Source organism: Globicephala melas, chromosome 18 (assembly GCF_963455315.2).
Source record: "Globicephala melas chromosome 18, mGloMel1.2, whole genome shotgun sequence".
NCBI classification, from domain to species: Eukaryota; Metazoa; Chordata; class Mammalia; order Artiodactyla; family Delphinidae; genus Globicephala; species Globicephala melas.
In genome coordinates this window covers 45,678,359-45,693,152 of record NC_083331.1, presented here as the reverse complement: position 1 = coordinate 45,693,152, position 14,794 = coordinate 45,678,359, and the positions used below count along the sequence as shown (strand labels likewise).

Sequence of the window (14,794 nt, the reverse complement as noted above, 5' to 3'; positions counted from 1 at the left end):
AAGGAAAACAACATTTTCAGACTTCATCACTGCCTTCACTCTTATATTTAGTTTGAAACTTTTGGGGGCTTGTTAATATTTTTTTTATGCTTTTATTGAACATTTTATTTAAGTTATGTTTACAGTTTTATACAATTAAGTGTACTGTAATTCTTTTGAGTAGGATGTGTGGGTATGCGATAGTTTTTTGGTCTTTATAATTAATATAACATAATATAATAAAGGCATTGACTATTGTGGTGAGAGTAAAATTAGTTAAAAATTAAGTGCACACATAAAGGCAACTAATTATTGATATTATTTATAGTGGTACTGATATTCTTACTTAAATGCTGCATTTTTTTAATGTCCTAAATGCTGGTACAGTCTGCCCTCAACATCCATATGCAGAACCCATGGACATGGAACCCGTGGAATAGGAGGACCAACTGTACTACTCCACTTTATGTAAGGGACTTGAGCATTTGCAGATTTTGGTATCTGCAGGGTCCTGGAACAAATCCCCAGTGGATACCAAAGTGTGACTGTATTTGCTCTACAGCCATTCATCTTTATATCCTGGTGCCTAAATGTTTGCTAAATGAATGGATGAGTGAATAAAAAATATTGCAATAAGGCAAAGAAGGGCATTTTTGCTCCTGAATATTATGAAAAGGTTAATTTGTATTTTAAATCCAACAACTGTATTAAATTCAAAAAACATGTAATTATTTTGACTAGCATTTTCTGTTGAGCATGAGCCTTTATAAATGATATTCCAGTCACTTTTATTTTTATGATCAGTTATAGGCTTTATTATTTCTAAATGTAATCTGCTGTGCAAAGACACATAGAGGAAGGAATGTAGAATCTCCAATTAAGACTGGGGTAACTTTGATTAGAGGTCAGCATAATATTAAGCACTTAAATATTCCAACCAAACAAACAAACAAAAACAACCAAACAGGCTGAAACACAGCTTGACCACTCAGATTTTATATTTTAAATCAGTATCATAGGGTTTTAGCATTTATGAACAAAGATATCTTGGAAATAACTGTCATATTTTATAAACCAGAGTGACAGGCTGCAGGGCCAGCTGTCGAGAGCACAGGCTTTGGAACCCAGCTGCCTGGATTTCAAACTAGACTTTGACACTTACCAACCATATAAGTTTGGATTTATCAGCTAAATGTTCTGTGCCTCAGTTTTATAATCTGGAAAATGGGCTCAATAACATTGTATTTAATAAAGCAGTTCTAATGATTAAATGAGTTAGTATATGTATGACGTTTCAAACAAGCTCAACTAAATAAGATTCTATATAAGTGTTAAATGTCTATGATGAAGATTTTGACACTGGGCTCAGAGACTGTGAAGTCAAAGCAACATATATGGGAGATGATACCCAAAACAAAGCAGTCTTTAAACTTGTCTTTCCTTATCTGTGTTGTGAGCAGTTTTATATACCAGTGATGAGCCATTTGTACTTGTTTGTAGTTTTATATGAACTGCAGTGATTAAGGAAAAATTATATTGTTAATGTGGTTCAATAAAGCCAAATTTAAAATTTTAATTTTAAAAATATACCTCTTCCTAAGATGCACATTCCTAAATCATTTTCTATCACATCATTTTTTAAATTATGTAAGTTTCAAGTATACCGCATAATAGTTCAAAAACATGTATACACTATGGAGTAATCACCACCATAAGTCTAGTTACCATCCATCACCACACAGCTGAACCCTTTACCCATTTCACTCCCCTCCACCCCCCTTCCCCTCTGGTAACCACTAATCTGGTCTCTGTATCTATGCGTTTATTTTTCTTAAATTTTGTTTTTGTTTGTTTTAGATTCCAAATACGAGTAAAATCATATGGTATCTGTCTTTCTCTGTCTGACTTACCTTACACAGCATAATACCCTCAAGGTCCATCCAAGTTGTTTTAAGTGGCAGGATTTCATTACATTTTATGGCTGAGCAGTATTCCATTGTAAATATACACCACATCTGCTATATTCATTCATCTGTTGATGGACACTTAGGTTGTTTCCATATCTTGGCTATTTTAAATAATGAGGTAATGAACATAGGGGGCATATATCTTTTCAAATTAGTGTTTTCATGTTTTGCAGATAAATACTCAGAAACAGAAGAGCTGGGTCATATGGTAGTTCTATTCTTACTTTTCTGAGGAATCTCCATAATGTTTTCTATAGTGGCTGCACCAATTGACATTCCCACCAGCATATACGAGGGTTCTCTTTTCTCCATATCTTCTCCAGCATTTGTTATTTCTTGACTTTTTCGATAATAGCCATTTTTGACAGGTGTGAGGTGATATCTCGTTGTGGTTTTGATTTGTATTTTCCTGATAATTGGTGAGGTTGAGCATCTTTTTATGTGTCTGTTGGCCATGTGTATGTTTTCTTTGGAAAAATATCTATTAAGATCTTCTGCTTATTTTTTAATTGGGTTGTTTTTTTGTTGTCGAGTTGTATGAATTTTTTTTAGTTTTTTGGAGGTACGCGGCCTCTCACTGTTGTGGCCTCTCCCGTTGCGGAGCACAGGCTCCGGACGCGCAGGCTCAGCAGCCATGGCTCACGGGCCCAGCCACTCCACGGCATGTGGGATCTTCCTGGACCGGGGCACGAACCCATGTCCCCTGCATGGGCAGGCGGACTCTCAACCACTGCACCACCAGGGAAGCCCTGTATGAATTCTTTTAATATTTTGGATGTTAACCCCTTACCAGATATATGATTTACAAATATCTTCTCCATTTCAGTAGGTTGCCTTTTTGTTTTGACAGTGGTTTCCTTCCTTGTGCAGAAGCTTTTTAGTTTGATGTAGTCCCGTTTGTTTATTTTTGCTTTTGTTTCCCTTGCCTTCAGAGTCAAATTGACAAAAACATTGCTGAGACCAACGTCATTAAGGTTACGGCCTGTGTTTTCTTCTAGGAATTTTATGGTTTGAGGTCTTACGTTCAAAGTCTTTAATACATTTTGAATTAATTTTTGTGTGGTGTGTGATAGTCACATCATTTCTGTCACTTCATTTCAATTGCTTCATAGCACTTACCCATATCTGATACTTTCTTGCTCACTAGTTTTTGTTCAGTTGTTCAGCTGTAGTGTAAATCCAGCATGGCAGGACCTTTACTTGTCTTTTCACACCTGAACACAGAGAGCTCAGAAAAGTGCCTAGGACACAGTAGGCCCTCAATAAAATGTGTTGGGTGAATTAAGGTATTGCCATAACCTAATCCAATGACATGGGGGGAGTAAGTTTGATTTGAACTCTACTGAACTGATAGTGCATTTGTAGACAATATTTGATTAAAGTACCAGCCCCCCCCGCCTTGTACCAGTTGTTTTACCTCACTGAGTCTCAGTTTTCTGGTCTGTATAATTAATAGAGTTAATATAATAATATAGGCCTTTAAGGTTGTAGTGAGGATAAAACAAGTTAATAATGCACTTCACAGCCACTTAATTATCACTATTATTATCAATAGTAGTAGCAATATTCTTACTTAAAATCATATTTTAGAAAATTTATTAATATACGCAATAGCTATTAAATCATCTATGCTTTAGATATTTTTATTAATGAAGTTAACCAAACAGTGTTGAAATGTTACATGTGGCTTGATTATTTTTCTTGATAATATTCTAACGATCCCCTACTCTTGATTTTATTATAAAAGTTATAAATACCATACTGTTGTTTAGGTCCTGGCTTCTCAGTATATGGCTCTGGAACCCACGGCATCAGCATTACCTGTGACTTTATTAAGAATGTGGAATCCCAGGCCCCACTTCCTATCTATTGAATCAGCATCTGCACTTTAGTAATCCCCCCCCCCACCCGGGTGGTTTGTATGCATATTAATGTTGGGGAAGCATTAGTTTTAGGTGATATTTTTATTTTTTATTTATTTGCGGTACGCGGGCCTCTTACTGTTGTGGCCTCTCCCGTTGCGGAGCAACAGGCTCCGGACGCGCAGGCTCAGCGGCCATGGCTCACGGGCCCAGCTGCTCCGCAGCATGTGGGATCCTCCCGGACCGGGGCACGAACCCGTGTCCCCTGCATCGGCAGGCGGACTCTCAACCACTGCGCCACCAGGGAAGCCCTAGGTGATATTTTTAAAGGAGGATAAGTATTTTAGAAATCTGAGGAAAGGAAAAAAGATCATGCAAATATTTCCCACTAAGCCAAGACAATTCGTGTAACTTCCTGAGAAACAATGATTGTAGGGTAGTTCAACTTAGAGTTTTTAAACTGAGAGTAAAGAGGGGTTTGTAGACACCATCTGCTAGAGAAGATTTGTGCCTATTGCATAACATGGGGCCCCTCTGAGCAGGCTGTAACAAGTCCAGGCAAAATTGTCCTCTTATACAACTTGTACCTTCCTCTGTCCTATACTGTGAATTATAAAAGTGTGAAAACATAATGAATATTATCAGAATATTTAATAAGAAGGATAAAATAATAATTTAAGAAAACAATTCCCCAAGGGACTAAAGATTAGGATTAAAATGAGAGTTAGTGTAGCATAGAGGTAATTCAACATTTGATTAAGGACTTAATCTACTTATCTTTATTCAATTCAAGTTTTTTTCAAATTATTAAGATTTGGTGAAATGAGAGTTATTTTTAGATGTTCTTGCCCCAGAGTATAAGAATAGATGAAACAGGATAAAAGGACATACGATCTGAAGGATTTAAGGTAACACTGATGTAGAGACAAAGGATTATGAACATGATTACATTATATTCTGTAAGTTTCCTGAATCTGAAGTGCCATGTCAGGATTCTCTGATGTTTATGAAAGAAGTTATAGTTGAATGTGCCAAGTGCATGATGACTGGACTGTGTGATGAAGATGAAGAGATTGGGGTGAAAAGTAAGAGAAATAAAGAAAAACAGATAGAATTCTGATAATTGAATTGTATTTGGAAAGACAAATTGGTCAACGGCACTAAGGGGGGAAAAAAACCTTCACAAAACTACATCATGTCTTTGAGTTCATAAATATGCCAGTATCCATTTTTTCATTATTAGTAGACAAGGCTATGTCCTTTCCTTTGATGACGGTAACGAGTTCTATGACATTGCCACTTTGAGTTCTTGCTTCATTAGATTGGGTGACTGTTTATTTGAAATTGTAATGAAATATTTACTTTATAGAGCTATAAGGATTAACTGTGATAATTGAGTGAGGCTGATCTGGAGCTTTCAGTGTAATCGGCCCCCCTTGTTTGAATACAGAGCGCAGTGAGAATGAAGGAGCAAGTGAGTGTGTTTCTGCCTGTCACTTTCTTTCTACATGTTGCTTTTTCTTCTGGAGATAAGTGGCCCTAATGCTGAACAAATACTGGAAATCAGAAGCCACTGAGAATCATTCGCCTCTCGCTTTCCCATGGCAGCATGATAGACGCTCAATCAAAGAACCCCCTCCTCTCCGTAAAGCAACAATTTTGTCACCACGAGCAAATCCAATTGAAAAGTCCCTTGGCCTGAGAGGAGAACTCCAGTTGTCAGAATCAGCAAACAGAATGAAAAGAGCTAAGAGGAGTAAATTGGCACCTGGGGCTGCCGTGGTAGCCTGTGATAGGCTGGGGCATTGTGTTGGGTAGACATTCAGCCATTTTCAGATATAATGGGAGAAATTAATGCAAATGAGTCAATGGAATGAAATGCATTTTAATGCAGATTTGAGGGACTATCCCAAACTGCTTGATAACAAGTCTCTTTAAGAAAAGGCTTACATTGTGAGGACTCATTTTTTCCCCATTTCTTCTCACTAGTGCCTCATAAGGGCCTTTTGTTCTCTAAGTAAACTCTTTCTAAACTATTGACATTGCTCATTTATGTGAATTTCAGATTTTTTTTTTTTTTTTTTTCCTGACAAAGTAGCCTTGGGTGATCTGGGAAAACGTTAATTGCGAGAGGACAAGGAAACGGGCTGAAACAAGAAATGTAATCATTAAGTGTAATGTTGCAGTTGTCTATGCCTCATTATAACATGCATACAAGGCAATAAAATGCATGTTTCACAAACAAATCTTTTGACAACTATAGTTCAAGAGCCTCCAGCTGTCCTGCTTTTTTACATCTATTTCTCTTGGTTTAGTAATCATTATTGAAGCTTAACTTTGGATTCCCAGAATAGTCCTTCATATTATGCAAGAACTGGGGAGATTTTAGAGAATAAAAAGTTTGTTTTAAAAATTTTAAAAATATTTGTTTCCCAAAGTTAACCAGAATTTCTCACTAATGTTTTGTTTTGAAAATGACACTTAATAATGGTGGGAGGGTGGGAGGGATCAACTCAATGTCAACAAACAGACACTCCTTTCACAAACCAATATTTAAAATATTTAGCTCCTTTAGTCTTTCTTTGCACGAAGAAAAAGCACTTGTTGAAAAATAAGGCTTCACCTTCCACGTTTAGGTTCGTTATGGTTTCTCTGGACTATAAATGCCATCTCATAATTTTTTTAAGGGACAAAAATAGTTAATCAGATGAGAAGGTCATCAAGTGTAAGTACAGCTTGAAACTGGTGAACTGTCAGACTCACAAGTAAAGCAGCCAGAATGGGGGTTAAAAAAAAAAAAAAGGTAACAGATTCAGCATTGTCCAAAAGTTCCAGACCAGTGATTAATGTGTAAGATAATGGACTTGGGAAATGAGTAAACACTCCCCATGCTCCCTGCTTTGTGCTTGAACGACTTGATGACAAGGGCAGAGCAAGGTGAGAATTTAAACAGGACCACAGGAAAAAGAAAAAGACAAAGGCTAGCAACAACACATGCGAGGGAGGGGAGTTTGTTGGTTTGCAGTATGGAAGGTACATAATAACTTTCTTCAAAGCAGGCATTAACTGTGTAATAATTTCAACTTCAACATGGATGCAGAATTACTTGTAGAAATAATATGCTACTCAGTCATTTTTTAATACAGCAGATATTTATACTTACCTGTTTTCATTTATTTGTTCACTTCAACAGCCCCATTAAGAATTGAGTTACATATTCCATGCTCAGGAAGAGAGGATACTGTGTTTTGGTTTTGTTTGTTTGTTTGTTTGTTTTAATGTTATCGGAGTATAGTTGATTTACAGTGTTGTGTTAATTTCTGTTGTACAGCAAAGTGATTCAGTTATACATATGTATATTATTTTCCATATTCTTTTCCATTATGGTTTACCACAGGATATTGAATACAGTTCCCTGTGCTATACAGTAGGACCTTGTTATTTATCCATCCTATATGTAATAGTTTGCATCTGCTAATCCCAAACTCCTAATGAAGATACTGCATTTTCATTAAGTGGTGCATTCCAAAGTATTTCAGGCTATTACTTAAAGAATTGTCTAGACACATTTGGGGGCATTTTTCTACAGAAAGATTTCAAGACCTAAATGCACATCTGTTTGTTGCACCGCATTTCTTAGAAGTCAATCACTGGAACTAGAAACATAGATTAATTTATACTTGGGTTTCTATGTATTTTGTACATTAAATCCTTTATCCAGGATTTGAGATTGCATCTTCCTAAATCTGCTTTATGTATTCAACCTTGAAAAGCCTGATGATAAAGAAGTTCTGTTGTGATGATCGACAACCGACTTGCTGCTTTCAAAGCACTTTAAAAAATCATTTTGGTTTCTTAACAATAGACCTGTGAGACTGGTATTATTACACCCATTTCAGTGACTAGGAAAAGAATCAGAGAGTAAATGATTTGCTCAGGCTAGACAGCAAGGGCTCTACAGAGCTAGGACTTGGCCACTGATCCATGTTATTTTACGAAAGCCCCAAAGAAAATGCTTGTAAAAATCAAATAATATACTTTTATTGCTCCTGCTTTAGTGCTTTTGGCATTTGGGGCATTAAAATAGCTTTTCTTAATTTTGCTTTTGATCCTGAGACTTGAATTACTATGTATTGATTTAAGTGATATTTTAACATTTAATTGAATGCATGTTTATTATGAGTTACTGAGGCATAATATTAATTATTCAAGCTAAATAAACTACTTTTGCTTTATGTCAATAATGAGCCCTTTCAAAAATCTTCAAACGTGTGATACATTTTTACTGGAACTTTTAATACCTATTTCTCATGTTTTATGCATTGAATTTTATTAACAAGTAATCAGATAGTGCCCGTATATGAGTTTTTGGTTACAAATATATTATGTGGGCCGTTTTTTCTCCTGATCCTTCAAATTCACTATTGTCATTCTCACAAGCAAAAGGCAGCCATGCAAGTATATCCCCAATTTGGCATTTCTATGATATTTCTATTTGGTCCTTTTTAGTTTAAAGCAAACTTTTTAAATGTGTTCTGAAAGTTATGATTATTTCTTTTAGAAAATCAATTATGAATTTCAGATCTTTCTATTAAATATACTGTGCTTCTGAAGTTATTTATTTATAGTTTTACACTAAAGCTTATTGCTTTGTATTATAATTATCTCTTTTTATATCGGTCTTCCTTGTTAGACTGTGAGTTCATCCAGTTAGAAGGATCATTTTCTCTATCTTGATCTTTGTTTCTTTGATTCCTAATACAGTGTCTAGGACATAGTTGGCATTCAACATAGTATTTTTTACTAAACTAAAATATTTTTTCTGTTTTGAAAACCAACCCTAAACCGTAATCTAAGTTCTTTCATCATTCTGAGAAAGTTCAAAGCTGATTTTTAAAATTCTTACAAATGATAAAGGTGGATGTTCAACTCTCTGAACCCTGAAACAGATATAAATGGAATCCCAGTAAGTCGGATCCAAGTACACTGCTAAATATCTTGTTTAGGCTCTTTAGGATTTTTGAATTGAAATAATGTAACATTTTTCTTTAACATTTCACACTTTGGTGTTTTTCACCTTGTACTGACTTAACTAACAAATTACTGATCTGTAGTGAATAGTCATTCTGTTCTTTTGCCAGAGTATAATAATTTAAAAAGTAGGTATTTGCATATATTTGTTTCTAATGCCATGGTTAAAATAAATACTTTTGAAATTTATGTGAAAGGAGGAGGGTAGCCAAGAGACAGACTGAATTGAATTTGAAGACTGAATATACAAGTTCATCTCTATTCTTAGACATTAATTTATGGAATGTAATATCTCATATTTTTAAAGATCCATGTGTAGAAATGGATAGCTGCATTATTCCCTCTTCATCTACCTAATTGAAAGTTAGAATACATGCATTCTAGCCCAGGTTATACTGCTTAGTAGCCTTGGGACATCTCTGAACCTCAGGTGTGCCATTTGTAAAAGGAGACAAATTGGATTTGACTTAGAGACCTTCCCACATCTACCACTAACGCTGAGACCTTGAACAAGTGATTCACACTTCTGGGCCTCAGTTTTCCCCACTGCAAAAGGAGAAAGTCAAGATTAATTGCAAGCTTTGGTCAGAGTAATAAAATTCACACCCATTTGGTATGGTACACTATTGTAGCAATTTAAACTTGAGGAATACAGTTCCTGTGATAGCCATTTGGTACCTTTTCATTAGCATTACTATTCTGATGAGGGTCCACGTTTAAGCATCTTAACTATATAACAGCGTTAGTGTTTGAAATATCTTTCTGTTTTCTCAGTTCATGTGGTCTGTTAATAAATGCCCATAAAATAAACAGATCTTTCTTTTTATGCCATATTTGACTGATGTCTGCTTTAAAGAAATAAGCTGTATGAACTGGTGAGATATTCGCGGTTACGCTATTGAACACGCTTATTCAATATTAGCCAAGTTGAGTGTTTCTAGGCAACATCTCAGTATGTATAATTACCCTGAAGATGATAAAACAAAACTCATAGACAAAGTTAATCGTTTTTCTTGCTAACTTTCAAAGAGAACATTGAGATACAGTATTTTATGATGATCATTTCCTTGTCTTTTTGTCCTTCTACTGGATACAAACAGAATTATATTAAATGTGATGTGAGCAAAGGACAAAATGACATTTAATGATTGGTAATACATTGGTCTTATCCTTCCACCTCTTTGTTTTTATCTTGTTCATCAGACTTGCCTGCGATTCAGCGGATTACCAGAGAGTGGAGTTTTCCCCGTCTTGCCAAGTTGTGATGTACTCTATATTTGTGACAATTTTCCTGGCTTGTCTCAAAGATATAATTTGGCCTATATTTGTCTTTAATTGAATATTTTTTGAGAATTTCATGAAATACTTTAGGACATGTGAGACACCCTGGGGTATTACAAAATCTGGGCTGGAAAGCATTGGCCCAGAGAATGGTTACTAAATTCTGACAGCTGTTGGGTCAACGGGCTAAGCCATTTAACCTCCATAAAGCTCATTTTCCTTATCTGTAAAACAAAACTCTTAGTGCTGACCTATTTCATGGTTCAGGTTGGCAGCCCTAGAAAATATTGGGAGTAATCATCCCCTTGTGAAGTATTAACTCCTACGTGTCACAAAGACGTATCCAGCACAGTGCAAGATACTTCAGTGAGTGGCAGTGAAGGGGGCAAGTGGGAATAAACTATTACTTGTAGACTGGCAGGAACTGCAAAGAGAGTCTCAGATTTTAAGAGGTATGTATTGAGGATCTTCATGTTAGGGTCACTGGGTGGTGCCAGAAGGGAAATGGGCATGATCAGAAAGGAAGCACTAATCAGGTGAGCTGGCTGTGAAATTCCTTTATAAAGCATTAATAGAACAGTTTTGAACTTTGTTTCAGAAAGTCATTACTTATTTCACTGAAACAGGATATAAAGAAGAGAGAGAGAAAATGAGGAAAAGAAAAGCATTCCAGTAGAAAATGAACAGTGTGATTAAAGAAGATGTTAATCATGAGTCCAGTGATGGCAGAATTAGGTGGCTCCTGATTTAGCATATTACGTTATTCTGACTTCTTGTACCTGTGGCCTCAACAAATTAGAGTATTTTGAAACAATGAAACGTTTAGTCATATGTTGACTATGAGAGTTAATAGAGTTAATTATATTACTTTTGTATGATTTGTACACATAGCAATCAATATTTCTTGTGTAGTAGGTAAGAACTCGTGACAGCTTGCTATTCTATGGGTCTTGCTAAGTGTGGGTAGCTGATCACAGTGACTTTTATTTTAAAAAGGAAATATGGAATAATCCGAAAAAAATAAACCATCACAGATAATTGAGAATTGATTATATTTCACACACTCCAGAGGTGGAAAGTTCTAAAGCTCTCTTCCATTTGCAGAAGGAGTAAGGTAGCCTAGTAGTAAACATCGAGTACAATTTTCTCTATACTGATGCTAGAACAATGTCAACAATCTATGAACATTTGTGTTGTTTCAGATTTTGGATATATTTTGTTATTTCAGTATCTAGATAAAATGATAAAGAGAGACATTTAAAAAACTTGCATACTTATTGCTTTAAGCTATTACATCTTCCAGCAGATGTTGAAATAAAGATTAGCCTTTTTTTGCATGTGGTAGTGCACAAACCTTTTAAAGGACCTATGAATTATTGCTTTGGTTCAGCATGAGTGCAGTAAGAAGAAATGTACCTCATCTGTAATACACTGTGTAGACTAATATCAGCTCCTTTTTTCTTATATTGCAGCGAGATATTGATCTGGTAAAATGGTACCATATTGGAGCTGTCTGTTGTGGTATTCATCATGCTGTCACATCCCGAGTGCCTTGGAGTTATTGGAAAGTGGAATTGAGAGAGTTCTGTCATTTGGTGTGACAGTCCATTCACAGGCCAGTCACTACGATATTTGCAGTGGTTTGCTTATTTTTCTAGCCGGGCTAGCTTTGGCCTTTGTAACAAGAAGGGCTTTCTATTGTCCTATGCATAGTGGTATTAATGGATCAGGTTTAACAGTTCTTTAGTTTGTCTTCCTAGTATAACATGACTCTTTTCTAGTCACTGCTCACACCTGCTGCCAGTCCCTATGCTGATGCATTGGGCTTTTTCCTTTGGGACCAGTATGTCTGAGTGTGGCTTCAAGCCCCCTAGGCTTTTATCTGATGGTGGTGAGGAGGTAAAAGATGAACTTTTATATGTAGAAAGCATTTCTTTCTTCCCACACTAAAATATCAGTTAATGTTAAAAGCTTTCAAAAATATAAAAGATACTGTCAATCTTCAATGACTAGATTAGGCAGTTTGAATGAATTATTTTTGTTTTGGATTCTTGCTGGCAACCTGATGATTTTAATAGAATGTCATGTTTTCTAAAAAAGCAGGAATGAAAGATTTTGTTTGGGGAAATAATTATTATCTACTAAAGAGTGTTAATATAAAATATATAAAGTGTTGATCATCTTTAGAAAGATAAGTTCCTGAAATTCTCAGTAACTGAAATTTCAGCTGTAGCTAAGTAACTGAGCGAGAAAAGATAGAGACAGTTTCCTGGTTTGTAGGAGTTTAAATGTAATTTAAATAGTTGAATAATGTCAAAGGAGGTGACTATTTTGATAGACAGTAATGTAAAAATTATGGCTACTGGAAACCAAGACTATAGTACTTTGGAAAAAGTATACTTTAAAATTGGCAGCTGAACAGAACTAAATATGCAAATATATTAAGTATTTAACATATGATTGTGCACTATTGTTAGTACACATTCACAGCAAGCACCATAATAGCCCAGAAGGAGCCTTTAGAGCGTTTATTAGCTATGACATGAATTTATATTCAGAGTTATCCATATGTTTTCTATGCTATTCTTTAAAATGTCCACTCATTTGCTATTTTGCTTTAGGGAGATTAAAACCTCTGAGAAGATGGCATTTCAGTGACTTGTCTGTTCTTTCTCCACCTAGTATTTTAATTTATATCATATTGATTATAAAAGAAATGCTGAAGGAATCACAGAAACAAGAATGAGATTTTTGAAATCTCAATAAACAACACAGTAAATTTGATGTTATGTAATTATGGAATTCACTTCTAAAGGCTTTAAATATAAAGTAAGAAAATGGTGACAAATGTTTATCCACAGTGACTGTGTAAGTTTTGTGTAGAAATACTGATTTTTCATCTTAGTGACATATTTGGCTTAGTTTGCCTTATTGCTTGATATGAGATGAAGTGTACTATTGTAACAGGTGAGAAGCCATAAAATTTAATATTTTGTTCACCTGTAATCTGTTGTTGTAAGATATTAGTGTTTGCCTTCTCACTTTCACATTGACTCTTTTGGTTGCTACATATTTTTGAAGACACATTTTTTTTTTTTTTTAGATAATTTACATACACTACACCTTACATTAGGGCAAGTTAGAGGTGAATATTTATTTCAAGTGAATCAGCATGTTAGATACTTACCATTTGGTCAAGATTATAAGGTACAGTCATTAAATAATTTTTGTATCCTATGGAAGATTTAGATCAACAAGCTCTTCCCTTATTGCAAAGGGCAGAATAGTAATGCTTTTGGCAAAGCCATTATTGTGCTATTGGTATTCACTAGAATGGACAGAAATAGAACATCACTGCCCTCTGTAAACAGTTTCAATTTGATCTGTGTACATGATAAAAATCTTGGCTTCTCAATGCATTTAGGTGCTGTCATAGCTGTTGTTGCCAAATAAGAATGCGGTGTGATGTTATTATAGTAAACAGCACTTAAGCACAGCTGGCAGAATTGATCAGGGCCACATTAGAGTGAACTTCAACAGATGACTGACGCAGCAGAAACAATAACTGAATATGCAAACAGTTTTTGCAGTGAATGCTCTTGGGATCAGGCACCATTATTTTTGACTTTGAACAGGGAAAAGGGGCAGATTTGTAACCTCCTTCCATACAGAAGGGTTCTGGGTATTATGTAAACATCTGACTGCCATTTATAATGGTGGTTAGTTACAATGCAAAACTGTAGCCTCCCCTGACTATTTACATTCCATTAATTATTAAAGGAGAAAAACATAAACATCAGATAACTTTGTTTAATGTTTCACATAGGTTTTTTTTTTTGAGCCGTCTTTTTTCAATTAATGTTAGTCATCAAGAATTTCTGATTTAACTTGGACAGCAATGTGTGTGTTTCATTGATGATTCCCACCCCTTCCGTTGATTATTACAAGAGCTAACTGTGTGAACTACATATTGCTGTTTTATTATTGTAATGATTGAATTCTTAAAAGCAAATAAGGGGGCTTCCCTTGTGGTGCAGTGGTTGAGAGTCTGCTTGTCGATGCAGGGGACACGGGTTCGTGCCCCGGTCCGGGAAGATCCCACATGCCGTGGAGTGGCTGGGCCCGTGAGCCATGGCCGCTGAGCCTGCGTGTCCGGAGCCTGTGCTCCGCAACGGGAGAGGCCACAACAGTGAGAGGCCCGCGTACCGCAAAAAAAAAAAAAAAAAGCAAATAAAGTAGAAATATCAGGCAACATTTATTCATGATATTTCTTTTATTCTTGGTTTTAAGGTCAATTTACATTTTGCTAATTACTAAAAATATGAAAAAGCCATGCAAGTAATAGAGAGAACAATTAAACAGCACTTTTATTTCCCACTTTAGCATTGAATTATTGAATTCTAAATAAACAATTTGCATTTTAAAGAAAATTAAACACTTATTTTTATAATACCCTCCACTTAAGACACAAGCTAAATAAAATAGTACATTAACTTGCCATTAAGTGGTCCATTTCCTTGAAATACTAACTTTTCCCATATTTTTTGTTATATTATTAATTTCTCTCTCATTTATTCATCCATTCATATAAATGGATGCATTTGTTAATTAAAAAGAAACAGGTGTGACATTGTAGCAATGTAAGGTACAGTTTCTCAGCCCAAGGATTAAGAA

The 14,794-nt window shown here is 35.4% G+C and overlaps 1 protein-coding gene across 2 annotated transcripts in view; it reads left to right on the top strand.

Annotated features, from left to right (window-relative positions):
• The window catches only part of DACH1 (dachshund family transcription factor 1), a 415,401-nt gene that overhangs the window by 96,825 nt on the left and 303,782 nt on the right, over positions 1 to 14,794 (top strand). The gene's annotated exons all lie outside the window — the stretch shown is intronic.